This window comes from Silurus meridionalis, chromosome 14, assembly GCF_014805685.1.
Source record: "Silurus meridionalis isolate SWU-2019-XX chromosome 14, ASM1480568v1, whole genome shotgun sequence".
Lineage (NCBI taxonomy): Eukaryota > Metazoa > Chordata > Actinopteri > Siluriformes > Siluridae > Silurus > Silurus meridionalis.
This window is the reverse complement of record NC_060897.1, coordinates 21,331,435-21,348,126: the sequence shown is the minus strand read 5'-3', so window position 1 is coordinate 21,348,126 and position 16,692 is coordinate 21,331,435. Positions and strand designations below refer to the sequence as shown.

Sequence of the window (16,692 nt, the reverse complement as noted above, 5' to 3'; positions counted from 1 at the left end):
ATCATCACACGGTGAGGGCACACACAGGATCAACACGTACCATCGAAACCCGTCATCAGTACAACAGTTACACACAGCATTCATATACATCAGGGCAAGATATAGCAAGAATACACACCAACAACACAATCTTAACAACATTAATATACATTATGCAACATACTTGAGTCAGTTATGGTAGTGGGTGTGGCTTCTGGGTCTGAACCAGACTGAGATGGGTGTGGCATCTGAAGTAGACTGAAATGGATGTGGCCTCCGTATCTTAACCAGACAAAAATGGCTGTGGCCTCTGAACCAGACAGTAATGGGTGTGGTCTCTGAACCAGACAGAAATGGGTGTGGTCTCTGAACCAGACAAAAATGGCTGTGGCCTCTGAACCAGACAGAAATGGGTGTGGTCTCTGAACCAGACAGGCCTCAGTATTTTAATCAGACTGAAATGGGTTTGGTTTCTGTGTTCGAATCAGACTGAAATGGGTGTGGCCTCTGTTAGAATCAGACTGAAATGGGTGTGGCCTCTGTGTTTGAAGGGCATGGCCTCACAATTAGATTAAAATGGGTGTGAACTTAATGTCTGAAACAGACTAAAATGGGTGTGGCCTCTAAATTAGATTAAAATTTGTGTGGTCTATGAAGTCAACCAAATATAGTATTTTAATAAATTTAAATAAATATGGGTATAATTAGTGTTTTTCGGTTTCATCGAAGGAGGCGTGGCCTCTGTGCTTGCCATGGAATCAATGACAATGCGTAGTCTCTACCTTTCCTTTTATTACATTTGATTGTGCATTGCAATATCTCTAAATTGTATTTTATTGAATTGTTGTCATCGAACATGTCTAATTTATAAACTCATTGATCACACATTAGTAGGAAAGCAACTCCTAAAAGAAATGTCACGGTAACACTTCAGGAAATCTATACAAGCCACAAAAGAGTTAACCTTCCCTCGTTTCATAATTTTCCTCCCGTGGAACTCTCTCACCTGGAGGTAGCCGCTCGCCAGAGAAAACTCATCATATCTGTCACTGCTGTTTTGCTTTGTGTTTCTTGACGAGCATCCCCACATAGCATTCTGCTGGAGACGTACGAGCAGCGCTGATCGACCTCTCAATCACACATCTCAGTCAACAGAGCGAAACAGAGAGAGGGAGAGAGAGACAGACAGAGAGAGGAGGAAAAACGAGCAAAATTAATTAAATAGCAGAGAGACTGAGGCTCGGGCCATAAAGGTCTGCTGTTAGCATTTTTCTAGCCCATTGATTCCTTGTTACACGTCCACATTATGGCTCCCAGAGTCACCATAAATCAACCCGGAGCCCATTGTCCCTTTTTTCCCTTTGCGCTCTCCCTAACGCCGATGCTGTTCTGCAGGGGTGAACATAATCTATTGTTCGAATTTAAGGTCTGTAAAAAAGCGCGTGACCTCGCCTAGAGGGTACAGAAGTTCTGACGAGTGCCGAGTGACCCACGCATTTCTTTCCGCATGCCTGTGCAGATGGCAAATCTCACTCTGGCTTTATCGGTCTTGACCCAAATAACACGTAGAGCGTTCACTCGGCACCCACTCGCTTATCTGATGCCTTTGTTCCAGGTCAGATGCGCCTGAGGAGAAACCTCGGGAAGGAGCGCTTTAATTCTCAGTATGTGAACGTTCACGTGTGAGGAAGTACAAGAGGTGGAACTTTTTGAGTGGACAGGTTCTAAGGGAGATAAAAGCATTTTAAACACAATCTTCAGAAAATAATGTTTTTTTCTACAGACAACACAGTGTCTCTAGGTCGTCAGGAACTCGGAAAATGACAACGCTTCGTAGAAAAGAACTGTGCACAATACTTTGAGACACTTGAAGAAATTGTCTGGTTCTAAGAAGCTAATTTGAGAAACAATCCGTTTCCTCAGGTGTATTCAATTTGCCAAGAAACTTTTGGTGTCTGAAGTTTGCTCCCGTACTTTAACTAATGCAGCTACAAATAGAGGTTCTTGAGAGTTTACACCAAACAGTTAAGGCTCTCTTTATGAAACACGCTGACAAGAAAATAAATTTCTGACAAGCCAATACACTACTGACCAGATGATTTACTACTGACAGGGAAATACCCAGGAGGACACCACTAAAAGAGCAACACCTCTGACAAGAAAATACATGATAATAGGGCATCACTACTAATGCAAGCACTACTGACAGGAAAAGCACTACTAAAGAGAAAATGCATTACACTCTAAAAGAACACTGATCTGGGCATCACTATTTGCAGTGACACAACACTGATGCGATAAACACTACTGACAAGAATATGCACTACTGACAAAAAGAACACTACAGATGGAAGTATTACTCTTAGACAGTGTAACAACACTGACACAAACACTACAGACAAGAATATGTACTACTGACAAAAACACTACTGATTGGGGCATCACTACTGACAAGGAAACTATACTGACACATTAACTAATACTGACAGGGAAACACTACTGACCGGATCATCACTACTGACAAGGAAACTATACTGACACATTAATCACCACTGACAGGGAAAACTACTGACACATTATTCACTACTGACAGGGAAAACTACTGACACATTAATCACTACTGACAAGAACACTATACCGACACATCAATCACCACTGGCAGAGAAACTATACTGACACATTAATCACTACTGACAAGGAAACTATACTGACACATTATTCACCACTGACAGGGAAAAACTACTGACACATTAATCACTACTGACAGGGAAAACTACTGACACATTAATCACTACTGACAAGGAAACACTACTGATTAGGGCATAACTACAGACAGGAAAACTATACTGTCACATTAATCACTACTAACAGGGAAACACAACTGATCGGGGCATCACTACTGACAGAGAAACTATACAGTCACATTAATCACTACTAACAGGGAAACACAACTGATCGGGACATCACTACTGACAGAGAAACTATACTAACACTTAATCACTACTGACAAGGAAACTATACTGATACATTAATCACTACTGACAAGGAAACTATACTGATACATTAATCACTACTAACAGGGAAAAACTACTGACACATTAATAACTACTGACAGGGAAAACTACTGATACATTAATCACTACTGACAAGGAAACTATACTGATACATTAATCACTACTGACAGGAAAACTATACTGATACATTAATCACTACTAACAGGGAAAACTACTGATACATTAATAACTACTGACAGGGAAAACTACTGATACATTAATCACTACTGACAAGGAAACTATACTGATACATTAATCACTACTGACAAGGAAACTATACTGACATAATAATAACCACTGGCGGAACAACTACTGACACATTAATCACTACTGACAAGGAAACTACTGATCAGGGCATAACTACAGACAGAGAAACTATACTGACACATTATTCACCACTGACAGGGAAAACTACTGACACATTAATCACTACTGACAGGGAAAACTACTGACACATTAATCACTACTGACAAGGAAACACTACTGATAAGGGCATAACTACAGACAGGAAAACTATACTGTCACATTAATCACTACTAACAGGGAAACACAACTGATCGGGCATCACTACTGACAGAGAAACTATACAGTCACATTAATCACTACTAACAGGAAACACAACTGATCGGGACATCACTACTGACAGAGAAACTATACTGACACATTGATCACCATTGGCAGAGAAACTATACTGACACTTAATCACTACTGACAAGGAAACTATACTGATACATTAATCACTACTGACAAGGAAACTATACTGATACATTAATCACTACTAACAGGGAAAAACTACTGACACATTAATAACTACTGACAGGGAAAACTACTGATACATTAATCACTACTGACAGGGAAAACTACTGACATTAATCACTACTGACAAAACACTACTGATTGGGGCATCACCACTGACAAGAAAACTATATGACACAATAATCACCACTGACAGGGAAAACTACTGACACATTAATCACTACTGACAAGGAAACTACTGATCAGGGCATAACTACAGACAGAGAAACTATACTGACACATTCATTAATACTGAGAGGGAAACACTACTGATTGGGGCATCACCACTGACAAGAAAACTATATGACACAATAATCACCACTGACAGGGAAACTATACTGACACATTAATCACAAAAATGCACTACTGGCATAGAAAACTGTAGATACGGGCATCGTTACTGACACATAAACAATACTAACATGATGAACACTAATGACAGAGCATCACTACTGACAGAAAAAGCAGTACTGACAGGACATTTCTAATTGAAACACAAGTGACAGAGGCACACTAGATAAGAGCAAAGGTTTTTATACCCTATCATTTTTTGCTGAATTTCTTTTTTGCTTTTAATGTCCTAGTTTGAGTCGAGAATAAATTGAATTTTTTGCTGAATTTCGAGATGTTAAAAAAAAAAAATTTAATGGAAAAAAAGTAACTAGTTCATTAGTTGGGCACTTTTGTTAATTATTTTTGTTATTTGGCCAATTTTCATTAATGTTTTAAAATCCTTACACTTTAATAAAAGCATTCAAAGCCCCATCCATATCTAAAAGTGAAACAGAAGGACCTTCACTGGTGCCAAAACTTTGACATGCAAGAGGATATACTAAACACGCTTTTCCTCATAGGTTAAAATGAAAATTGTGGGAATTGGAAAAAGGGAAAATAAATTATGGCTGCAATTATTTGCCATAAAACAGAATTCTTTCAGCACCAAATAGTAAAAAGAACGAGTGCAACCCCTGTGCCCTCCATCTCTCCCCCCACATGACACTAAACACCCATGACAAAAACCAGCACTTCCCTCCGGAAAAGCAGCACTTAATCGACGGTCGTCTCTCCATCTCTTCATCTCTCTATCTTTCCTCCCCAGGGCCACCTGTGTATATAGGGCTTCTCAGTAATGGCCTTTTCACCAGAGCTGACTTCCTCTGGGTTTCTTCACCTCTCTCTTTCTCTCTCTCTCTCTCTCTCCGTCTCTCGATCCTGAATGATTTGATTTCCTGCTTCCTCGATGACCCGGTGAGCCTTACACTCACACAGCATGACAGTACCACGCGTCTATAAACCGCTCACAGATGCAGCACCACAATTAATGCAGAATTAGCACACAGCTACTGTACAAATATAGGATTCAGTAAAACTTCCTGAGAGTTTTAATTGGTGTCACAGCTGAAGGCGAAAAGCAAACAAAGTGCAGTCAGTTGGTATTTTCTCACTGGTACTTTTTCTTCAGCTTCTGGTTTTACCTAAGTATTATATATTATATAATAAATCAGACCTGGAGTCTGTCTGACACACAGACAGAGAACATTTCAAGATCTATTCCATGTTCTGATGTTTAGTCTGAAGCTTTTGACCTGCATCGGTACAATTTCTTTTTGTATTGCATTAGTATGTCTATAAAGAAACAGCTTTACACACTCATTTCTCCAAACATTCAGCTAAAACAATTTGCTATGCCTTTGGAAAACTTGCCAATGTCGTTCTTCACTAATTGGGGATTTTCTTTCTTGTGATCCAGTTCATCCTAGAGCAGTTCAATAGGATTTAGGTGCAGGATATTACGTGATTGATAACACTCCAGATGAATGTATGCATGGTGTATGGAATAGGAGCCATGCTGGTTCAGGATTCCTTTCACTTTCTGGAATAAGTCTCCAACTTTCCCTGCTTCGAACCAAACCCAAACCATTAAGCTTCCACCTCCATGTTTGACTGTGGGGGTGAGGCAGTCTGATCACATCTTTTTTCTGGTTCTCCGTCTTACACAAGTTCTTGCCACATTTGGACTCTACAAAACTTCTTTCTTCCACTCATTCACTATTAAATTGTTTTTTGTGCATTTTAGCTTTTTTTACTAGTTTGCTGCAAAGAAACAAAAGAACCTGCATTTATCTCAAAAACCACAAGGTGTTTCCACATCATTGGCAGGCTCTATAATGTTAATCATACTTAAATGGTCACACTGTAAATTTCTTCCCCCTTTTTTTTCTTTTCTTTTCTTTTTTCATAAAGTACTTGTCTCATTTTATTTGTCTTTCGTCTTGTTACCACATTGACTTTTTTTTCTACCCCTGATGTAAATGTTGCACTTGTCACTAATGCTTTAACAGCTGCATGTTGTTAAAAAAAAAAAAAAAAAAGATAAATAAAAAAAATAATAAAATCAACCGGCTGATCCGCGACTGTATTCAGCTGCAGCTGGAAATGAAGCATTCGGAGGAATCGAGACGGATGTTGGAACCATCTGGCCGTGTATGTGTGTGTATGTGTGTGTGTGTGTGTGTGTGTGTGTGTGTGTGTGTGTGTGTGTGTGTGAGACGCCAGTTTCACAATTGGCAATACACAAACCCCCCTCGGATGGTTGTGATTTTAGATGTGGAAACATCACATATTGTCTCTGTGTGTTATTACTGCTGCAAAAAACCCCTCTAACATTACAGTGTTTTTTGTCACTGAGGCTGTGCTTTGGGATGGTCCCCGGATCTCACCTGCATCCTCGGTCCTGCTTCACATCAGGGGAATTTCAATCATGAGCGTGGCGGGACGTCTAGCTCATTTAGCAGCGGGAGGCTTTATGAACAAAACCGAGTAAAGGACAGAAGGTTAACTGAGAAATTCACTGGCTATTGCTTTTGATTCTCTCTCTCTCTCTCTCTCTCTCTCTCTCTCTCTCTCTCCATCGCTCATCCCTCTCTCTTCATCTCTTTCCCTTTAAATAGAGCTTTTTTTAAAAGCCTCATGTTCTGTTCGCTAATTAGCAACGATTTCTCTTAATGACCCTTTTAGCAAAAATGTTCAATCCATTTCTACATGCTAATAATAATAGCAGCTACTTCCATTTTTCCTCATTTTTTTCTCCTTCTTTCGGCTGCAATCATTGACATCGTTTACATCTGCCTTCTTTCAAACCCAATCACTGGCATGTCTTCCCTCACCACATCCATAAACCTCCTTCTCGGCCTTTTCTTCTATCTTCCCGGTATACCCCATGTCCCTCTTCTGAATGTGACCAAACCATTTTAATCGCTTCTCTCACCTTGTCTTCAAAACCTTGTTCCTCTAATAAACGTTTCCTAATCCTGCAGCATTTTCAGCTCCAGCTACACCTCCTGTCTTTTTGTCCATGCAATTCTTCTCCTTTTTTTCTCATTATACACCAATCCATTTCTTCACCTTTTGAGGCAAAAGAAAAAAGTCCTACAAACTTCAAATACGAGCTCCTTCTGTTTGTCTGAGGTTCAAGGTTGTTTATTTGTCACGTACATACGACATACATGTGATGTAATGTATTAGCCTTCAGAGAGAGATGATTAGAGAGAATTTCCTGATTTAGAATTAAGATTAGAAAATCAAGCTGTAGTTTGCTGGATTAATCTTTAGTTCATCTTGAATTCTTCGAACTGTATTGAATGGACATTCTGTGCCAGCCAGATGAGGATGAGGTTCCCTATTGAGTCTGGTTCCTCTCAAGGAATAGAGATTAGAGATAAACTTATGTCCATTGTTAAGTTGAACTGAAAGAGGTGATTATTTGAGAACTAGCGATTTGCGCTCAAATGATTTTCTTCCTATCGGTATGCTCGCAAAACTGAATTTCACAGACATTCCTTGCCTTTGTCTCTCTTTTTAGTTCTCTCTTTTGAAGTACAAAAGTCCTGTAGATTTCAAGTTCACCGACACTGGAGACTCCTTCCGTATATATTTCATAAGCTCCAAAGTATGTTTGTCAAATTCCACTGAAATACAGCTGATGTAATGTAATGAAAGGTGTAGCTAGTGTTCAGAGACTTTAGGATATAACATGCTAAAGGTTTAAACCACAAAAAATTTTACCACATCGGAAACCACTATGGTAACTATGGAAACAATTTTTTTATTATTATTTTTTTTTTTCACACAGTTTTAAGGTTAATTTGATGATCTGGCCGTAGTCTTGAAAGCAGGTAGCGTTCTAACGCATTCAGGGCAAAGCTCCATGCCTTTCAGGCGCTCCGGGGCCGAGTGTGCCTCGCCAGCGCTTTATAATCAAATCCAATCTGTTATTAAAAGGTGCTCTTGACACTTGACTCCATCAAAGCGAAAACAAAAAGTTGGCGTAATGCGATTTGGGAAGGGGGTCAGGGCATATCTCTGTAGGGAATTTTATATTGCATCCTCAGCGTTCGCACCACGACAAAAACGTTTTCTCCGAGTTCGTGACCGAGTGTTTTTTTTTTTGTTTGTTGTTGTTTTTTTGGGGGCAAATAGCTTTTTCATTTCACACCTGAAATTGCTTCTCCTCCATTAGGTTTGAATAGGCACTAGCGGTCGGTCGTGTGTTGTACGATCGGAGAATAAAAACGGGAATTGTTCGAAGCTTTATGGACTGTAAAAACGAGCACGCGTTCACAATTACCTCACTTTTTAAACACGCCTTTTTATTCAATTTTCGGTTCACGTCTTGCTGACCGTAAAATGATTGAATCATAATGAACATGTAACAAAGAAAAAGAAAAAATACAAATAAAAATAGTACTTAATTAGGGGGATAATACATTTATTGTTTGTAGTAGTTTTTGAAGATATTATGTTACATTTCTTAATATTAATAATAAGAAGAGGAAGTAAAGTGAAAAATATAAATAATCTAATTAAAATTCATAATAAAAAAGATATTTAAATAATAAAAAAAGATAATAATAAATAATGAATAAATAAATAAAAGACTGAAATGATTACATCATAAAATATTTTATCATGCATTGGCTGAGAGTAACTTTTCCATGTTTTTTCTGTTGACTTGTGAATTTGAATTTGAATTGTGGAATTTTGGTTCATTGGACTTTTGGCCTTCTGAACAGGAAGCTGCATTTCAGGAGGACAAAAATGTCCCCTACCTCCTTGAGGACAGAGTCCCTGGGGCCCTGCATTTGAGAGTTTTCGCATATTTCAGTAATATGAACATAAAACCTGCGTTAAAAAAAACACTAAGGAAGGCGAAGTAACGATAAGCGACACGAAACAGGACCTATATTATTTTGTGGACGTAAAAATATCAAGAAACGGATAAAAAGTTTTGGCGTATCACTTTTTAGATTAAATGTGCCAATGATTTTCCGGCGCGTGTTTTTGTCAGGACGTCGTCTTCATTCTGTGTCGTTGTTTTGTTTCTCCATGGTTTGTCACCTTCATTTCCCAGTGGCATGCGTGTATATGTGTATATGTGTGTGTGTGTGTGTGTGTGTGTGTGAGAGTGCACGCATTATTCGAGAATTCACACCTCCGAAGCTGCGAACTGATGCATGTTGAACGGCCTCGTTCTTGCACACGCGCAACCAGATATAGAACAGCAGTCATGTTTACCGTCCACACACACACACACACACACACAGAGACACGACCTTTCGGAAACGGCCGTATCGACAGTCTTGACATTCATGCAGCAGTTCCATAACTCAAAAGCCCTTGAAAGAAAAGCAAGGAGTCCTCTCTGTGCATCGATCCCACACGAAAACCAGGAGAAGATAGCAATTTTTTGTGTGAATATATATATATATATATATATATATATATATATATATATATATATATATATATATATATATATATATATGTGTGTGTGTGTGTGTGTGTGTGTGTATGTGTGTATATGTGTGTATATGTGTGTATATGTGTGTGTATAGGGCGCCACCAATTTCATGCTTGCATTGCAAAGCGGTGACAAAACAGCGTGGCGTGTTATTCATCAAAACAGAATTTAAAGAAGAAAAAAAAGATGGAATTGTGTGTGTGTGTGTGTGTGTGTGTGTGTGTGTGTGTGTAAGAATAAAGCCGCGATTAATTTTAGAGCGAAGAGAAGGGAACAGAAAATGTGCCGAGCACGTGGGCCTCTGTTTTAAAACCAGCACTCGTCTTTTAGCGCCCACGTCTTTTATCTTTTCATCTACACCACTTTAAAAGGGGCCAAATTGTGAGGGAGATCGATGTGATAAACTGCTACTTGTTTTTGTTCCCAAATTGTTTTGGTTTGGAAATCGATGCAAGAGTTTGGGTCATTCGTCAAAGAACGAGGACACAAAAAGGTGTTGGAGGAGTGTGTGTTGTGTGTAAGAGGGATGGGTCAGTTTTTAGATAGTAATATGAAGCTGTGTTAAAAAAATAAAAACATGACTGTGAAACTAAAAATGGAGGTGACGTGTTGGGAGCCAGGAGAAGGTTTTGACAGAGAGGTGCAGAAAGAATGAGGCTAGTGGAAAAATAGAAGGAACTGATGGATGGCAGGAGGAAAGCAGGTTTATCAGAGGCTGACAGACACAATAAAAAATAACCTTCGTTGTACGGATGCTGCCCAAATTAATACGGAGCATCCAGGCTCAGAGCCATTAGGCGCACATTGACAGCGTCATTAAGTCCGTGGGTAGATTATGCTCGGTTACTGATGACACGTGGGGACTGGGCGGGTTTTGACCTCTGGAGAAAATTAAAAAAGAACGAAATCGCCCCAGAAAGATCGGGCGGGACCCCACGCCGGAGGCCGCCCCCCACCGGGTATCGTTCTTGTTTGCGAAACGGTGTCGATCAATTCACGGCCTGGCGCGGCCCCGTTACCGCGTCGTTCATCATCCGATTTTCTACCGTGTATTTTCAGAGCCGGATCTCCTCAATCAGGACGGGTAGATGGGAAAGGCACGCGGAGACGAGGGCGCCGCTTTGTCATTCCGCTAGTCTCCGGGCGTACGGCGCCGAAGGAGGCTGCCGGAATTAGCCGATTTGTCAGCCTGAGACCTGAATCCCAGCGCTCATTAGCAAACCGGCACCTGTTTGTTTGGTTCACGCTTTATTTTTGGCCCTCGAGCAATTAATGCGCTTCGGTTTAATTAGGAATCTTATTAAATACTTGGTATAAAACGGTGTCGTTTTGGAGACAGACGTCTGAGATCAGGGTTCCAGATATCAATCAGGAGCTCGAGTGATTGTCTTTTGTGGTATTCCCTGGGTCACAGCTCAACTCCTAAATCTTCCTCTTCTCCTTCATACTTGAAATGAATTGTTGCTACTGTAGAAATGACATAGGACTAAGTGTACATAGGAAAAAGTTTGTTGGAACCTGAGCATACAATTGGTGCTTTTTGAACCACATTTAGTCCTCATTTACTATTATAATAACCTCTAACCTTCTGGGAAGATGTTCCACTAGATTTTATGGAAATTTGTGAGATTTTATTGTCACGTTCACATTCATCCCAATGCTGTTCAGTTGAATTGGAGGTCTATAGCAGAAGATCTTCCAACCCAAGTAAAGCAGATCTTCATGGAGCTGGCTTTGGCTTTCCCAGTTCAAGAGAAGGGAAAATTTCATGCTGCTGCCTCCAAGGACTTCTTATGCAATTGTGAAAAGAAGCACGTGTCTGGAAAATTCAGGTGTCCCAATTTTATTGTAGTGTTTTTCTTAACAGGTTAAAAAGGTTAAAAAAAGACCACTGACATACAAGAGGATTTCCAAAAATTCTGCACTTCAATGTACTTTGGTTGAGTAAAGGTGACCTTCAAGAAAAAAAAACAAAAAAGGAACGAATGTAGCGCAAATCAGATTTTTTAACCTCGGCGCCATTCATGACAGGCGCACGGGATTTAGATGATCTTCAGGCAGGTGAGTACACTGGAGCGAAAATGGCCTATTTACACGTTTTAACCGATTTTATTAAAAGAATGAAAAAAACGAGAAAGAGTAGACATTTGCGAAGAGAACATTCCTCTTTTCAGTACAGCTCTACTACAAAAGGTTACTGAGGATCGGATTTAATGCATACGATTGGCCATTTTATTTTAGATGTACAGAAACTATAAAAAAAAAACGAGGAAAAATCCTGGGAGAACAGTAGCAATAAAAAAAAGGATAAATATCACAAGGGTAACATGCGCTAACTTTTACATTCAATCCTACAGAAAATCTGTCACTTCATCGATCCTGGCCAAATCGTCTTGTTGCTCCTGTTTGAAATCGTTCGCTCTCGAAAATTTCACGCAACCTGACAAACAGACCCCCCACCACCACGTAAGCGAGTAGTCACAGCATTTTTTTTAATCGCACTTGTTTTTTCCTCTTCTTGAGTAAAAGGAGATGAATTCGTATTCAAGTCATTTTTAGTCGGGAGCTGTTTTTTTTTCTAAACAGATGTTCACAACAGCAGCGGCTAGCTGTCAGCTCAGTGAGGAGTTTTTTTTTTTTTTCTTCATGCCTTTTCTCTTGCTGTTCACTTAAAGGTGTAATAAGCAGAACTTTTTTCTTTTACCTCACACCTGTCAGTCACACTTCTTGCCTTGGAGCAGGCCAAAGTGGCGCATCATGAAAGATGCAGCTAGACCATAAAAACTGTCCGTTTCCAAAACTTTAATTATACTGTACACTACAAAAGTTTGTAAACACCTGAGCTTCAGATCGGTGCTTTTTCAACATCCACATTCCACATGTAGCCCCTGTTGGCTGTCAAATTAACGTCCACTTCTTCTGGGAAGATGTTCAAATAGATTTCATTCAGTCACAAAAAGAGTTTTGATCATCTGGTCTCATGAACATTTTCAAACGAATCTGACTCATAAAAATGATGCAAGGACTAGATCCGCCCACAGACCCTCATTCATAACCGTCCATACTCACATTTGTTCTTGCTGAAAGGAAGGCCACGATTACAACGGATATTATCGAATAATCACTTTTTACACCTGTGCCGAAGGAGAAAAGCAGATGGCCACTTCAGGATCCAGCCAACCAAGACTAGGAATGGGAAACTACAGTTTATTACAGTCGAACATAATAATGAAAACTTTTGTATTTATACTTTTTCTTCCAGCCGAAGTTTACACACCAAAAAAATCGCACTTAGCTAAAAACCCTAAATCCTGGATGATCGTCGTGATCCGTGAAATCCGCGGGTATTTGTTCCAGGCATGTGACACAACACCTGAATTCCCTAATTACGCTTCCGACATTCTTACGATCTGTTTGGGAGGCATTATGCAGGGATGCAGCAAACAGCCGTGGCCTCACAAACAAAGCACCCTTTGGCAGGTTTAGGCGGACTCCCGAAGCAGGCTGCTAAATAAATAACTAAAGTGCACACACACACACACGTGTGGTGTACTATGTAGGCACGAAGGCAACGTTAGCATAAATAAGACACACTTTGCGAATTTGAACGAGGGTAGAAGTCGAGTCTTGCGGAAAAAAATGAAATAAAAACTCAAAAAAACCCTTGGCTTTGATGTGAAGCAGCGACCCAGGCGTCAGAGATGGACAGGTAGGCAGCCGATGGATCAAAGTCAACAACAAACACTTCTCACGTCTCAATATTTCATAAGGCACACGACCACTCGAGCCACGGGGCCTCCTGAAACACCGGCTCGTGATCGATGTGTGTTGATTAGCTCGCGGTCTGTTTTTAGTGTGAGCCCAGAGTGCCTGAAGTGCTTCTTATCTCTCGCACATCTCACTTCTGCTGTCTTCCTGAAGCCGGCACGATGCACTCGCAAAGTTTTCACAAAGACAAAAAAAAAATAGAGACGCGTGGAACACGGACCTAACAATACAAAGACCCACTTTCGGTTTTGTTTCGTTTTTTTTTTTTTGTCTCGAGAGCTCAGTGACGTCTACGCTAAGAAACATAACTCACACTGACTGCGATGAAATCACGTCTCCATCCATCCTCCTCCCCCCCCCTCCCTCGCCCTCAAAACTCATTTTCCTCACTAAACCACACACATACACACCGTGATTTGCAGCGATCTCGTGATATACGGTCGGATGGCGGACGCATATCACCTTCGCTCCATTTTTTGACGCTTACGACGCTAGACGTGCGTTACGAAACCAAATGCTTTCATTTTAATTTGAAATGAGTGCCATCACTGGTGCAGCCATCTGTACATCAGATGTAGTGTTTGGGAGGTTTTGCTGCACATTTTTACCACATTAAAATCCAATCAACCCCTGACATCTAATGTCGACGGCTACATTCAGGAAAAGATTTTATTTGAAAGGCAGAAGAGCACTGATTTCGGCCTCACGCATGCGAACCTTTGCAGGAGCGATTGTTGGTAGAGTTTATGTATTTAATTTGATATATTATTTATATGAAAGTAAAGTTTACCAAAGCCTGGGTCAGGGCCTGCATGCCAGCAGGTGTGGAGCATTCACTTTTGTACTTTCTTGCATTGGTTTAGTAAATAGATCTATTCATCTACTTGTTTTCTAAAAAACAACTTATTATCTCGGAATTCTGACTTATAATCTAAAATCTTTTGGAGATGTTGAGATTTTCATTGGGAGTGACGACGATGAACAGGATTAGAAATGAGTTTATTAGAGGGACGGCGCATGTAGGACGTTTTGGTGACAAGGTGAGGGAGGTGAGATCGAGATGGTTTGGACATGTACAGAGGAGGGACATGGGGTATATCAGTAGGAGAATGCTGAGGATAAGGACACCAGGTAGGAGGAAAAGAGGAAGACCAAGGAGGAGGTTTATGAATGTGGTGAGGGAAGACATGCAGGTAGTTGTGTGAAAGAGACAGATGTAGAGGACAGGGGGGAATTGTTTTAAAATCTCAAAAATATTTTCTAAAACATTTGACTTTTTCCTATTTGTGTATCTCAAATGAGCTCAAACCAGAAACTCAAAATGGCGAATTATCTCAAAATCTGACTTAGTTCAGAATACTGATTTATCCCATAACGTTGACTTGCCTCAAACATCCAAACAATTATTTTTTATTGACTTCATTCCTCAAACATGATTTAATACATCCACTTATAATGAGCTTCCACACACATACAACATGCAAATATCTGTTAAATATTATAATTGTACATCATTGCTGAATATGATAATACAAAGTTTGTTCATTTAATACGATTTCAACTCTTGGTAAAACGTCTCCGGCATCTACAGCCACAGGTCACATGACCCCGCCTGACCCCAAGGTTGAGAACCCATGGTTTACTGCTTTTACCACATACAGACACATGCTAATGAAATTCAAAAGGAGTCTATCATTTTTCCCCTTTCCTCAGCCTCCTGCTTTTCTCCCTGCGGAAAAGCAGAAAGCACTTTGTGGCTGACCTTTCCAAGTGTGCGGTGGCTGAAATTGGATGATTGCTTGCTGTGTTAGTGGACAGGTGACAGGTGGCGGTACCTCCGAGCTCGGAGGCTGCAAATCTTTCCAATCCAGCCTCGACCTCCCGCTGCGATCAAAAAGCTTTCTGAAAACGTCGGACAACGTAATCATATATTTATACCATTATTTTTGCCCCGCTCGCTTGCTGCAATTCTCGCCGGGGCTTTCGATCCGTGTGAAAGCAGAGAAAACAGGGACAGCGTTCAGAAGACACAGACGCTTCGTCTCTATTTCTGATATTGAACATAGAGATGTACGGTGCGATGTTTTTAGAGCAGCGATCACGCTCGCACACACACACACACACACACACACACACACTCTTTTCCCCAGAAGCCTGTGTGTTTTGCTAGTGTCACATCATTAGAAGCGAAGCGTCTTTACGGATGTTTTGCTAAATAATTGGGTCCTCTGCTGCTCCACCTTCCCGCTGATGGCAGAAGGCCAGTGTTAGCTCAATCTGTCTGACGCCTGGGCCAATATTATTTTCCCCGAAGTTGCACTGCTTGGCAAAGGTACCTTCAGAAATGCTCCACTTTGCCAAACAATATCAGAAACAGCTGCCAGTGAAAGCCGTTCTCTCTAAACAAGACGTTTCAGATTATCAGTTAAACAAAGGTGGAATTAATTGGATTTCTCTTTTTTTCATGCTCAGGTTTCTCGAGGAAAGAACAAATACGACTTTTGGTCGAGTTAATGCAATTGGTCCAGCCCTGATCCTATATTGTGCTCTTTTCCATAATATACAGTAGATACTGTTGAATTCTATTTGAACAGATGGTGTTGGTTAGTTTTCTATAACAGCAGTATTGACAATAGTTCAATTCCAGTACTACGTTAACACACTTCTAATATACCATCAATTTATATATTTTATTTTAAATATTTTAAGGTTTTTTTTTTTCTTTCCAGAAAAGGGTCTCCCATGCTTTGTAGCAAGAATTAAGCAGTGAAGGACTGGAAGAAAGTTTTGTGGAGTCCAAATGTGGACTTTTGGCTCTAAAAGAAGAAATTGTGCGGGTCTTTGAAACCGACTTCATCTTACAACAAGACGATGAGTGGAAGCGTACGCCCGAGTTCTGTAAGCGTTATTCAGAGAGCAAACAGTCGTCTGGAGTGATATCTATCATGGAATGAGCTGCCCAGTCACAGCACCTAAATCCTACTGAACTGCTCTGGGATGAACTGGATCACAAGGTCAGAAAGAAATCTCCAGCTACTGAAATAAACCGTTAGCAAGTTTTATAAGTTGTATCGCACATTATTTTAGCAGGGTTTTATTTTTCTGATAAAACTTCTGTTCAGAACTTTCCAACAAGCACGACTGTAGTCATGACCCCCATTGGCAAGTTTTCCTAAAGTTGTCCTAAAACTCCGACTTACCTTAAGATATCGACTTCATCTCAGTATTCCAACTTACTATCTCGAAATGTTGACGTTTCTCATAAAATTAGCAACAGATTTTGGACTTTTCTGACTT

General features: G+C 40.3%; 1 long non-coding RNA gene across 1 annotated transcript in view; it reads left to right on the top strand.

The window, feature by feature from the left end:
- LOC124397045 overlaps window positions 1–16,372 on the top strand; it is an 88,693-nt gene extending 72,321 nt beyond the window's left edge. Inside the window, exon 5 of the long non-coding RNA XR_006927877.1 lies at window positions 16,125–16,372. This is a non-coding gene — a long non-coding RNA (uncharacterized LOC124397045). The remainder of the gene's footprint in view (window positions 1–16,124) is intronic.
- The last annotated feature ends 320 nt before the right edge of the window (window positions 16,373–16,692 follow it).